The sequence below is a fragment of the Macrosteles quadrilineatus genome, unplaced genomic scaffold (assembly GCF_028750875.1).
Source record: "Macrosteles quadrilineatus isolate MER2022 unplaced genomic scaffold, UCM_ALF_1.0 Scaffold_9__3_contigs__length_116548681, whole genome shotgun sequence".
Classification (NCBI taxonomy): Eukaryota; Metazoa; Arthropoda; class Insecta; order Hemiptera; family Cicadellidae; genus Macrosteles; species Macrosteles quadrilineatus.
This window is the reverse complement of record NW_026542602.1, coordinates 25927030-25940257: the sequence shown is the minus strand read 5'-3', so window position 1 is coordinate 25940257 and position 13228 is coordinate 25927030.

The window sequence follows — 13228 nt, the reverse complement described above, 5'->3', positions numbered from 1 at the left end:
AGTGTATAGTGTCAGTATTTCAGCAGCAATGAGCAAAGGCTGTAAAGGTGATGGGGGTTGAGGAGTGGCAACATATCTGATGGATGGGTTTGGAATTAATGTGTTTCGCACCTTACACACGTACCACCTGTAGCCATCGTTATCTTTGCTATATAAAACTACACCGTATAGCTGCTGAATATACACATTTACTCTTGGACATTTTTATTCTTCTTTTAGGTTCAATTGTTTGTTATACAGATATCCGCTTTAAGTAATTCTATCATAATTTAGTGTTTTATTCAATGTAAAAATGTATAATTGATAATGCCATTAGCTTTAAAGAATATTGCAAATTTTTAACCAACAGGATTGGTAAAGACTAGTTGGATTTGAGGGCAAATAGTTATGTTCTTGGTGTAAGTAAACTATACATAACATTTTAGGCTTTGGGCCTCTTCTCGCAATGTAATAGACTAAAGTGAAATAGACTAATCGATTATTCATCGATAGTTTAAACAGGAACATTATCTGTAGAATAGAGTTTATCTCTGGAAAAATCTTTTGAATTGTGTTAATATTTATTATTATTTTTTAATTAGCAAGGATTTTACCATACAATAAATAATATAAAGAATTCCGATGTAAATACGAGAGAGCGGTATTAGAACCAATATGTCCATAGGTATGAGTTTCGAAATATTACCTACCCAAACAAGAGGTTGATAAGTGTTAAATTAAGCACAGAAAATACGCATTCATTTAAATTCCGTTATAACAGATTTAAATTTCCCTGGTGAATCGTCTATATAATGCTATGTAAATAAGCAGCTACCACAAACGACTTGTCTACTCACTTGTATACCATTATCAAAACATTGACATGGTGTAATTACTACGACATTTGATATGTGTTCTACAAGGATTGCTTGTAAGTTTGTTCACTTGACCACGGAAAGTGTACTCCTTTTCTTGTTTTTGCAGAATCAGGCCAAGCCGTAGAACAAAGAGTCTCGCAACTTAAGTGGCCATTGTAGACACAAACCCGTGGCTCTTCATATACCATTGTCTATCAAACCTTACTTGGTGGTTTATCCGCTACTGAGGACAAAGTGAATTGCAATTAGTGTGACTATAGCATTAGTATTGGTTTAGCAATGTCTGGTTAGCTTTACCCTACAACACTACCATAAATAGAAACATAATGACCATTTTACTGTAACTTATCATCTTGACAGCCTAAGCTAGGTAATAGATGAAAGAGTGTAATAATAAATGACAATCTTACCTTTGATGAGAACATTACATATTTCCGTTTCAGTATGATGTATTTTATGTATTTTACTTTACAGAAAACATGTTTTATATTCACTTTCAAATTTACTTAGCTTGAGGCCAACAATTAATAACAACACTTGCCAAAGGAACGTTATATGAAAAAAACCCCGATTAGAAAGGCATATATTTTGGTTGAGTTTTATGCGAATCAGTCAACAGACGCACATTTGATAGTTTTAAATATGCTCTCATGCCGTTATTGTCAATCGTCAAGTTCCAAAAGTTGGTCCAGATGTAAGCTTCTGTTGTGATGCGGTTCAAAAAGGAGGCGTCGATATGGAGGTCACATTGTCTCGTTTGAGAGTTCTTCAACACTAGCTATTAGTTGAGATGTTTTGTGTCTTAGATGAATGTATCATAGTGAATTTGTGTGTGGTTTTAAAACCGTCAATTATAATCCAATCACCAAGGGTGATACTGATAGTTACAGTAATACTTTATTCCCTACAAGAAACATTCGACCATTCCATTTGCTAAGTCTGTTAAATTTATAACGAAAATCCGAATAAAAGAAAATTCAGGAATGACCATACAGGGTGTTTAGCTTCCACAAGGACAAACTTTATCAAATTATTCGGGAGTGAAAAAAGCAAATATTGCTATACAACATTAATTTGTCCTATCTCGAACCATTCAGCGTCTGTTTGTATGCGTTAAAAAACACTTTCAATTTCTCAACGATATGTGCTGCAGTGTTAAATCAAATTTAAATTGTAAACATTCTATGTATCATTTTTTAAATGGAGAAAACCGTATGCATTGAATAATAAAATTAATTTGCCAGTTATTATAAAATCGTCAGTTATGTCGTTAAAATCTGTAAGGTATTTACCAAACATTACTTATCTTGGATTGTAATTGTTGTGTGAAATTAACGGTTTTAGTGTAATTTGTTATACATTTTCTAAAAGCTGACAATTTGGAATAGTTCAAAAGTTGTTATTCACATTTACTCAACGTTAGTTGCCAAAAAGATAACCATTTTTGCTCAATACAAACGCTGGAAGCTCAAACCACTAAGGAGTAAAATGTTTGCCAAAAACGCATACAGACAGACAGACAGACGCTGAACGGTTCGAGATAGGACAAATTTTGTATTACATTGTTTGCTTGTTTTAACCTCTAGTATAATCTGGTGTAGTTTTACCTAGTAGTTTTACCCTGTAAAAGAAATCAATATCGTTAAAAAAGAACCACGTTGAAACTGTTAACTACATGCTTTTTATCCGTGCTCAGGCACCGTTAATTTAAGCTTTGACTACAATTCACTATTATAGCACGTCCATGAATATTCATGTGCTGCTGGCTTCATAATTAGTCAGTTAACTTTCTATTTACAGGTAAATGCGGTGTTATGTACTTTTATCTGAGCGTTCCAGGTGGTCAAAAATAAACAGTAGTTGTATTATGGTAATGCATAATAATTACCATACGGCCTAGTATTGCGATAAAAAATATTATATATAAAAAGAGTATATCACAATAATGTAGCAATGAACAAACCAATCGGTCCCGGGTCTAGGTCTTACCACCAGACCTACGGAAATCGCGTATTTCCTATATTGGAATTTTTCTTAAATTAGCGTCAAAACCTCGATAACAAATCACTTTATCAAGACTTTTTAATTTGGATACGTAATTTAGGTATCGTTGAAAACAACTCTACTTTTGGTCCTCGTATTACCCGTTATTACCCATAAAAATTAATAGTAAGAACGATAAAACGGCTGTACAATATTTTATTTTAAGATTGATTTGAAGTAATTATTTAAGGCCATCAGTTTAACAGATAAATTAATACGTTTTTACATGTAATTCGTCTAAATTGATTTAAAACGAAAGTGACTGCACTTGATGCTATAGATCCAATAAGCTGTTGTCGCATACATCAATATAACGTAATCGGAGCTTTCCAGGCTTAACTAACGCCATTCTGCGTGTTAATGGTGAAATAGGCCGTAAGCTACTGTTGCTACAGTATGAAATGAAACGAAACCATATTTATGCGTACGGACAATCTACAATACGCTATCGGTTCAAACTGATCTAAAAAACATAAAACAAAACCATTAGTGAATTTAAAATGATTTAAATAAATTATTTTAAAAGGAGTTAATTTATGACGTTATTTAAAATCAACTAAAGTGACGAAAATTTGGTACGTTTTAGAGTAAATTATCTCTGAAAGCAGTTTTAAGATGTTTGTAGTAGTGGAACCTTGAAATCTAAACGCACACTAAGATATTTGTGTGTGTCTCTAACTTTTGTTAGGATATAAGTTTATAATGCAAGTAAGAAAGATTTTGCCTAAACTGGAACACAGTTCAACCACTCTACCACAGTATAGTTGCATGCCTGAAGGTCATATGTGTTATGTGTTAAAACACACAAACAAAATTGAAAGACAGCTCCGCGTGATAGCGTATGGTAGATGAATGTGATTGGTTTATATCGTCCGCTCACCAGGTGTTCACGGGCGGTAAATAACGCCGATGGTCCATCAAAAGCTAATCAGCTGTAATAGGTATACTACGATAGAGTAGTTTTTTTTCTTTTTAACAGAGGGCAGGGCTTACAAGTGACCATGGGATTGCATCGCGGCGCGGTAGGGTAGTTGTCACTACTAGTTCTGCATTTGATATTTCATACAACAATCAAAAACGGAGTATATATTTCAAGATGACCAATTAAATATGTTTTTTAACTCCTCGATATTCAATTATTTATTTTATATACCTTATGTGTACAGTAACCATCATATAATTAAAATGCTTGAAATAAAAATTTTTTGCTTTATACAAAAAAATCCCCAAAGTTTGTAATATTATATTTATCTATAAAAATATTGATTTTTTACACGTTTTTAGTCCTTGACATTTAAATACAAGCCATAATTATATTTAACTTTTATAATAAATAATGTATGAAACCCTAGTTTTTGGCCAACAAAAATGTATCCCCATAACATTAACACTAAATTTTAAGTGGCATTACCGCCAGCATGCAACATGCTTGAGCTGATGCAAAGCTATTTATCTCTTTGTTAATATTTTTGTATTGTCATATAGCTTGACAATGACATAATTATATTTTCATTAGTAAATTACTAAAATATTCTACAAAAGTATAGAAAAATCTTCAAGAAAAACTGATAATATTGGATGAATACTTTGAGAAAACAATAAAACAAGATTACATAGTAATATTTTTTGAGCCAAATAAATGTGTATGAGTAAACGTTAGACCAAAGATAAAAATTTAAATACAATCAGAAAAAATAATGTTAACAGAAAGAATAATTAACAATGATATAAAAAGTATAGTTTGACTACTTTTACAAATGGTTTGGGCCCACACGCATATGATGTGATGGAAGTGTCTATGCATGTGCTATGTAGCCCTAATACCAAGTTGCCGACTGTGTAATCATCATTCCTAAAATTGGAGTCACATCACCATCTGCCATTTGTGATCTATTGCCACTTGTTTTAAGTTACAACAATAATCTATATTGGTTAAGGATATATGTAAAAAATATACTGTCTCGCCATTGTTCATTATTATTAGCTTTGTGATCCATTGGTGCCCGTTTTTTACTACTTAAGAAATAAAAATAACGGGAGCCCCACAATAACCGCTAATATTAAGTTTTGTGACAGCTAAGCTAATGCATGGGTTAGAGATTTTTGCGTTTAATGGTCTCTTAATCAAAAGCATTTTCTGTAATTATAAGTTGTTCACACTATTCATCTTTTCTAATGGATATGACATAAAATATAAATAATATGTGAAATCTATGCAATGTTTGTCTTGGGGTGTGAAGTAATAAATAAAACAACGCTGTATAAAATATAAATTACAATTAGTTAAAACTCAAAGAAATATTTACAACATATTTACATTGCTAAACTATTTTTACTTATGGAATATGACATTCCTCATATGATGTCTACCGTCATCCAAGCATGTTTCCTATCTTTTTGGAAACTCGCGCCTGGTGTTGAGGGTGTTTATATATCTGTCAAAGGCTGCTTCTAAACCCTGTGTTACCATTAAAAATATGCAGGGCTCTCGTTTTTCAATTGTGACAGTTATGAAGTATTAATTATTATCTGCAAAAGGATGATCCTACAGAACTTTCGGAGAGGGTTAAGCATTTTGAACGCTACCTTATAAAAAACATGTTTAATGGGTATTGTTTGAGGTCATTAATTTAAAGACATTGACTTTACTTTGGATACCTCAACAATACTATATATTACTCCCTCCCAGCTTTGTGAAATAAGATCTCGAATTAATAATGCTTATAGTTAAAAGCACACATACAGTTATATTAGTTACTCTATGTATGACCCCTGAGTGTAAATAAGGCATTCTAAATTAGTGAATTTGTCATAATTAATTATAATAGTGCATTTAAATGAATCCAACTAAACTGAAGCTAATAACACAACTTGACAGTTGGCCGTTTAAGCATCCAAAGAAGTTGTCTATTTGACTGAACGACATACATGTTTACTCAGCTGTTGATGTACATCTGCTAACATTACTCGAGTCTGTACGCTTATGTGTCGAAGATCTTTGCTTGAGGAGTCTCTCTTTGGCAACATGGTTATTGGTGGGATGAACTTACCGTATTTACCAAATATGTATAATACATGTTCGTGTCACAAACATAATGTGTCTTGCTTAATTCCGTTTATGTTTACTAAATTAATTATCTTCGTAAATTTATTTTTTTAGTTTTAGCTTAACTCGCTTAATATCGACGATTCATATGGTTCTCATAAACCAGTGCTTATATTTATAGTTTTTTTAGCTTGTACTATAGTTAACTATCAAATACCGGTCTCGTTTTTTTACTGGTACAAATGATTGAGGCATATTAGCAAAAACAATACGCTCGTAACCTTTTCTTTGAACTCTTGTTGTTACATTTTTATTTGGACCGTTAATGTTTATTTTGCCAATTATCTGTTTGAGTGTTATGATAAAAATTTTAGATATGTATAATTTAGATTTAAAGAACTTATATGATTATTAGAAGTTGTGATTAAAGTATCAGTTTAACGTTACTTGTAAAAATGTAGTTGAAATGAAAATTATATTTTGTTGCTTTATATTTGTCATCTCTATTTGTTGTATCCTCAAATATAAGCACTAGACTAAAAAAACTAGCAATTTGAAATCGTAAAAATATACAACTATATATTTTGTACAACTAACTATTGAAATCCCAATAACATTGCCAACTACATTTTGTGAAAACAAACAATCCTTCGAAGAAGTATTTGATATTATGTGATGATTATTTCGTGTACTGTATGAACCAAATATTTCTTCTTTATTGGCGCAGGCATTTACATTGAACATACAATTTTGTATTAAAACTTAAAACAATTTTATAAATATTATTAAATACACCAAATTGAGTTACTTTTTATTATAATTGTATAGTAGTTTACACAACGATCACGTAAAGATCGTCTTGAAGACACTAGGCGAGTGCCTTCAAAACTTCTACGAGTAAGGCGTTCATTGATAATGAAACGGAACGTACGTTTATATTTATGTATTTGCGTAATGTATTCGTGCAGTTCGCCCATTTCTAATAAAATAGTATTCTAGGTCGTAAATAGTTTACCCAAAAACAACTAACTCCGTTACCACGTTTATAACAATTACCTCTTTGTATTATTAGTAAGTAGGCCTATAACGTTTTAGCAGATAATATTAAGTTTTACTTAATAAAAAACATGAAATTTACAGTTAATATTATTAGGTTCATAATTAAATTTTTTAATTAAACCGTAAAAAAATCACCATTTTTGGGAATTAGTGTATTTATTATTTAATCTGTCCTGTTTTTTATTTGATTGTAAATTTTCCTTGTACTTTTTTCAAACTTACCAACATTAAAATATTTCATAAGGCTATAACTACTTAAACTGATGTACAACTGTAAAATAATATTGCCATAATACATTCATTGGATCGAAATAATGTTTCTTTGATAAACAGTTTTTCTAATCAAAAGAGCTTTCAGACGGGATTAAGCCTACAACCAGAAGGTTTTAGTCTTCAAATCCGAGTGTATATTCAAATGAGATTGTTTCATTAGGTTTTCCCTTTCAAAGAAGTCTGTTCAATTATGCATTGCAAATGTCAGTTGGCTTAGACAAAAGAATTTATCATGTTATATTTCGCGCAATACGTTTTTCATCAAAATAAATGTTTTTTAGTAGTTTATGCTGTTAGTTTTATTAGTAAAATATTAAAGCATAACAAAATAAAATATTAAAAAAAATTATATACCAAGGAATAGTGGATTGTCTACTAAATAAATAAACCTGAGTATACTCAGTGGCCAAACAGACAGGGTCAACATGCTGCTGAAAAGAGCTGGTCATTGTCAGTTATTGACTACATTGACTATGGTGGAGTGGTTTTCAGTGCGTTGGATTAAATACATATTTTACCAAAATCAGTTTGACAATTCACTGGGATTTCTGAATATTGAGCATATATTAACGTTGGTTTGTTCACACTAAAAACCTCTAACATCACGCAAAAAACATTCACCTTTAGATTAATAGACGTGATTAAATAAATAATGATAAAAGCAACAACAGATTTTTTAAATCGAAATTAAAATATCGAAATAGGATTGTGTTTGCAAGAAATATTTCCTAATAAGTATTCAGGTGTTTAAAAGTTTTAGTAAAATCATGGCATATTTATTAGTTAAAAAATCCATCAAATTTGGTACATGTGGTTAGGGATAAAATTCCAATAATTTACACCAGTAGGATCCTCTTTAAATGTATCCTCAGTATTAAATCTACAAGAAATGGCTTGATATTGCCACAAGGTCTAACTGTAAATTGGTCGTAAGCTAGTCTTATTAGTACTAGGTCCAAGAAAGTTTTAGTATTCAGATGTGTTTCAGAAGAAGTTAAACCGTTTCACCTGTAGCGAGAGTTTTAAAGACCACTAAATTATTCAACAACTTGTAAGGGGCCTTTCAATATAGTTTTAGGGAAGATTTAGCTATTTTGTATTAGGTAAATATACTACTTATTCCATTTCTGAATAAGCGTTTCGTACTATAGTTCAATCAGAATATTTACATTTTACAATTATAATATTTTGTTTTGAATAAAAATATAGCCTTTAATAGAACAGTATATTACTGATGAGGCTATCATAGGTAGGATATATTATTGGTATGTTTCTAATTGTGCATTTTTATGCATTATTAGTATCTTTATGAAATAAGTAGAATACTGATTGCTACTTTGCCATATTTTAGGTAGTTACCGTTATTTCACTCTTTAAATTTGTATATGTCTCATTCATATGGGTTGTGCATATCACAAATACATAAACAAGTACATTTAAGATCATTTATATGCATATATTAATATATATATATATATATATATATATATATATATATATATATATAATTATGTATATATTTAATATTGCAGTTGCTTTTCGCGTTACGAGAGAGTAGCCAGTGGCTGTGTTGCACATTTATTGTGACTTTATTTGCTTAACCAAAACATTTCCATGAAAGTAGTATGGAGATTATTCTCACTAAATTTAAAAGATGAAGTCCAAATAAAATAGCGTTAAAACCAATCGTTTTAGCTTTTATTATTTTCTGTAGAGTTTATCATACGTAAAAGTAGTTTTATTTGTTATACGGAATTGCATTATAGCCTATACCCTTTGAATGTAGTTTTTGTTTATATGAATATAGTGGTCAATAAGATGGCGAAATGGTATATATTATATTTATCAATACGTTTAGACTAAAAGCTCTCGTTACTGATAAATAACAAGGATAAAATAGTTTCAGTGGACTCGTTGGAATAGCGCTGAATTTATTAAAATAGCTTTTTATCCATACTTTTAAATAGAACTATACGATACTTAAGCTCTGTGGATACTTTGAAAGACTTTTAAAAATATATCCCTTCCACCGTAATAGCAAAACAAAAGAATCTTTTCTTTATAATAAAATGTATGGTTTGTACAGTAAATCATTCTCTTAATTGTACTTATAATGCAATAACCGGTGTAATTTCTCGTACTATAAAGACTGTTTGTGCTCGTAATACACACAAGATTTTTCCTACCACCATAATTAACGTATTACGACACACAGATTAACATTGTAGATGTATGTAAAATGTTTTATTTTCGGTTATGTTTCAATTATTTAAGTTTATGTTATTTCCTTACCAGTTATTAACAAACGTACTAGATCCGCAGCTGTGGTTGGTCTAGAAACGACAACAGTGAAATCAGCTGATTATCGGGTGGGACTGATCCATTCCCGCTCTAGAGTGGCAATGAGATATTTTGGGTACTGTTTTCAGATATGGCAATGTGGTCATTTTCATGCAGTTGTCGGAAAATAAATTAACTGATTGACATTATAGCAAATCACTTATTTTGGACCACTGGAATATTTTTACAGCAATTAAGAATGATAAACCATTGGCATTTTTTAACATCCATTAACACCTGGTGAGCGGAGGATATAATCCTCTCATAATCCACCATCTGCCATCCGCCATCCACTATCCGCCATCCGCCATCCGCACTCCGCCATCCGCCATCCTCTATCCGCCACCACGCAGAGCTGTCTGTCTATTTTGTTTATGTGCTTGTATCCCAGATGACTTTCAGTCATGTGACCGTATACTAAAAAGGTACAAAATTCTTATGCAAACCCACCTACTTTCAGGTACCATAAACTTATAATAATACTTGTTATTAATTTGACATTTTGGAAAAATTTTTACATTCACATAATTTATTTTTCAAAGCATATCTTATCTCCAAAATATTTCCGTGAACCACATTTTCTTAAGGTTTTGATGTTTTAAAATATTTTTCATTCTAAAATTTTTCTATTGCTAAATCTTTTACTGGTCTCAAACAAAAAAACAAGTTATTTAGAAACATAGTTTATTGGCCTTATATTACCGACTGCGTAAATAGTTTGTTATGTACCAAATAAAACCTTTAAGAGATTTTGACATCAATAAAATATTCAAGTTTTGAAATGTATCAAAGCTACAGTTTATATAACAAACGTTCAGCATGAGATTAATATCATAAATAAGTTTTCTACTAGGATATATTTTCTATTTTATAGTTTGATAATGTGTAAGTAAATTATATCAAATACATTTTAAGAATAAAAGGTTGCTTCTCAAAAGGATGGATCATGGAATATTAAAGTTTATTTTGATTAGCTTATTTTTATAGCACAATAAAAAGAAATATAGGCCTAGTCTCTTATATTTGATTCAAAATTTCATACTTTGTTTACATGTCGGGTTGTACGTTAGTTATAGTCGCCACTATGGGTTTGGTTTTGTTATTTGTAGATTTTAAATACCTATTTAATATTTATAGAGGACAACACTTTTGCTTATATTTACTTAAAGTTTTTTACTACTCATTTTCTTAAAATTTTTCATTTAGTTTTTCATGTTGTAGTGACAGTAGGTTTTGGCCAATTTCACCATTAACACACAAAATGACATCGTTAAGCCTGTAAAGCTTCGTATACGCCACATTGATGTATGTGACAATAGCTTATTGGGTCTATAGCACCTGGCGCTACAATCATTACGACAAACCTTATCATCTTTAAATAAATAGCTCATTATCCAAGGATATATTGTGTACATATATCCATGAAATACAACGAATACTCGATTATTAGTTAGGAATTGGGTCATTAGAACTTGCAAGCCTTAACATAACATCCATAATCATATTCACTTGTTAGCGTAAAAACTAAATAGGATATATACAATTTTCGTATAATTTTATTGTGTGATTCTTTTAAAAGTGAAACCAGTTGGCCACCTTTCATTCATACACTTTTGATTTCATTAAAGTTATAATGTTGTTACGATAGTTAAAGACTCACACACATACACACACACATAAAATATATATCTATATAAATAATCAAAGCTATTTGCCTTGATTTATGAAAACACACAACTACTTTCCAATAAATTATTGTTTCGTATCAATCTATTTACCTATGGATTTCAGATAAATATTTACAAAATAATTTAACTATTAATTGTTAATTAAAGATATCGTCTCAAGAAAAGTAACTATACAAGTTACTTTTGTATAGGGGCTTATTTCTAAAATCATATGTCTGACATTCATCATTACTGGTAAAAAGGAATATTTAAGATTCCCAATTTGTTAATTTGCATAACTTGTTAACACAATTCATTAAAAAAAATTTTTTTTACACACAGAATATTTTATAAAAACCAAAAACAAATTTATCCTTAAATATTTTTTTTATAAGGTGGACAACTGCTCAGTCAGTTTAAATAAATCTACAATCACTCAATTTCTTAGATAACTCACTTCATGTCCTGCATGACTGAAACTTTAAAAGTTACCTAACTTAAATTTAAACCATCATTATGAACCTCTTTGCACAAGTGGCGTGTGTTTGTGTTATAAAACTTAAAAACTAAAGCTATTAATAGTTTATAAAAGTTAACTTTATTGTTGTCAATCAAAATTCAATATATTAACTGTATTCCTAAGTCTTAAGCATAAATGTAATATTAAAACTTTAACTAAAAAATAAAATAACACTTGTACAAAAGATTGCTTCTTTCATATTACACCGATAATCATAAATTGCAATACAAAATAATATACAATCATCGATAATGGAGAAAATAATAGGAGTTATGCGGTAAAGCCTGAGCCATCAAGTAACCAATATTAATTTGTACATCAAACTTCCAAAAGAACAACTTAAGACAACTTCAAAAATAAAATCATCCTTTAAAATGTCTTCATTATATCTCACACAACTATTAAGTATTAATTACAAAATATATCGAATCCTCATAGATTAAACACTACAATTAGATTAATCAGAGTTGACATGATTTATATAAACTGTGAGCAATAAGAGAAGCCGTTTCGTATTTTGTGTTTTCCCTGAGATTGTAACGGAGAGAAGAGCTACGTTTCATTTCCGGACGTAGTAGATGCTATTTATCTTTGCTGCTACCATCGAACCGTCTCTTTGACTAAATGCTACCTAAATATAATTGATTTGTATTAGTATAATAAAAAATAATAAAGCAATTTCCATAAATATCAAAACATACTTAGCTATTAAACTTAGTCATTTAGTACATGGGAATAAGTAAGTGTTACAGTTGTATGAATCACTGTCTTAATAAAATATAATTTATGAAATCTTAATAATAAAATAAAATAAAATTATTTTTATTATGTTTTATTTATTTTACTGTTACTTAAGCTACTGTTCTGTGGAGTGCAATATATTTTTAATTTAATTCCTAATTTGGAAAAAGTTAGGCTCCAACAAGGCTATATACACAGCTCATATTTTTGCTACAAGTTCCATGAATTAAGTTTCTGTGGAAACCAAAATTCTAATATGAAAGCAAAACAAATAATACCAGTAGTAATGTATATAAACGTTGTGAAATCATTCTAACCAAGCGATGAACACTTTATATAAAGATAAAAGTCCACAACACACCACTTTATTTTCACTAGACCAAAACTAAATCTTTTAAGTTGATAGCGGATTGTTAAATAAACTAAATATCCTTCTAAACGAGAAGTGGTAGCCAGGGAAAACAAGGATTGGCTTTCTAACAATAATCTCTGAGAGGTCTGGAAACTCAAGGAGTCCTAAACTCTCAGTCCATCTTTATCCAAAGTTCATAGCCTACTGTCTGCCTAATAAAATACCTAAAGAAAATATTCCAATGTACTTCATTGTTTTTTTATCTAAATTTGACCCTTTTCCGCGGTTGTGTATGGAAATCGCATTGTCTCCCCCAGTGATGGCAAAGTC